General features: G+C 40.8%; 1 long non-coding RNA gene across 1 annotated transcript; it reads right to left on the bottom strand.

Moving 5' to 3' along the window:
• Positions 1-315: 315 nt before the first annotated feature.
• Positions 316-1,271, bottom strand: LOC137472022 (uncharacterized). Its single transcript, XR_010997977.1, has 2 exons — positions 1,082-1,271; positions 316-506 (listed from the first exon to the last, which is right to left on the bottom strand). It is a non-coding gene; the product is annotated as an uncharacterized lncRNA (long non-coding RNA).
• Between the last annotated feature and the right edge of the window lie 426 nt (positions 1,272-1,697).

Genomic DNA, 1,697 nt, shown 5'->3' with positions numbered 1-1,697 from the left:
GACAAGAGAGAAAAATTAAATAAAAACTTTTACAGTGAAACACAGCTATACATCTTTTCAACAATTTTTTTTCACGCTTCTAATTAAATCTCTGCTTGTGTCTTCTTTGAAGGAGGCTACAAATTGTCAGAATAGTAGACATCATGAAGGATATTCTAGGAAAACAAAAATATTTGAGGAAAATATCTCCATTCAAGCATGGGAGAAAGCAAAGAAGCAGAATTCTCTAAAGTTTAATTATGGAGTCATTTTGGCATAAGTAAAATAGCCCAATAACAAAGATTGAAAAATAAAGAGGCACACTTTGTTGATGCCTGATAACCTGGAAATCTGTGAAAACCATAAATATATTCCTGTTGTTTTTTTGGTTTTTGGGGTTTTTTTTGTGTGAGTGCATCACACTTAAGTGAATCTTCCAAACTGAAGTGGACATATATGTAAGAAGTAAAAAATTACTTCAACTCTATTTCCTGAAAGGTTAGCTTGAAAGAAGTGGGGTTTCACGGCTGCGCGTTACTTTTCTCGGCCCCGGTCAGCTCTCGAATGCCCGGCTTGGGCGTCTCAGCTCTTCGTCGGGGCTGGGGCTCGCCGCAGTTCCCGGGCGCTTTTGCTGCCGCGCTCCGGGGTGGGCTGTTGGCCGCGCTTCGCTGTCGGCGCGAGGGAAGAAACAAAGAGGCAGGGAATTCGTCCAAATCCATCTGCGTGGCGGCTGGATGCTTTATTGGCTGCGAGAGCTGTGGTGGAAAAGCTGCAGCCGCTCCCAGCTTCGCACAGATGCAAATGGCCTCAAGCATGCCGAGGAGTGGGATGAAATAGGGAAGGGACAGGGCGGACGGGGAGCCCTCCTGCCCAATGGGTACAGACATCGTGGTGATGACGTGTAGTACAGCGACCAATGGGAACACGGCAGGGGCGGACATGGGACTTTGGGGTGAGTGGGACCACGAGAACAGGGAGACGGGCATGGAAATCGCACTAGGGGAAAACCCGGGGGATGCACGAAGGTACAGAGAACTGGAAAACTAACAAAGAAAATACCTGTAATTTGAACCCAAACTCAGGATGCAACAGGGTTTCACACATTGATTTAAAGACAGGTCTCCTTGCATTGCACTCATGTGGAAGGAGAAACATCTTCCAGCATTCCAGATTCAGAAAATGGATAGAGAACTCATGGTGATTAGTCATAAACTCTTCTGCAGTCACAGTGTTTCAGAAAATGGTACTACTAATTAGTAGGGTAAAAAATAATAATAAAAGTACCATATTATAAAAAATGGGCTATACAAAAGCAACATAGCATTTAAATATAAATACTTTTTCTGATTGCTATGTAATCGAATGTTTGGAAGGACATTTTTTTTTTTTTTTTACCATTTCAAAACTAAATTCCTATGAAGATTATCAATTTTATGCATACATGCCATATTGGTAATTCTGAAGTTACATTAATATTGAGAAAATGAGGTCCAATGCCTTCATATCATGGTCATAATTCCATAATTAACCCTTTAACAAAAAATAGGTGAATTAAGGCCATAAAGATATAGGAATGAAACAAAACAGATTTTTAAACCCTGGAATCTGGATAAAATATTTTCAGATTTCTCAAGAGGCTGGACTGCAGTTTTCAAATTGCATCTGAACTCTCATTCTTCACCAAAGAAATTCTAAGAAAAGCTAAAAGAAAGCAAACT

Source organism: Anomalospiza imberbis, chromosome 3 (assembly GCF_031753505.1).
Source record: "Anomalospiza imberbis isolate Cuckoo-Finch-1a 21T00152 chromosome 3, ASM3175350v1, whole genome shotgun sequence".
Classification (NCBI taxonomy): Eukaryota; Metazoa; Chordata; class Aves; order Passeriformes; family Viduidae; genus Anomalospiza; species Anomalospiza imberbis.
Note: the sequence above shows the minus strand (reverse complement) of the source record. Positions and strands in the feature narration are given on the sequence as shown.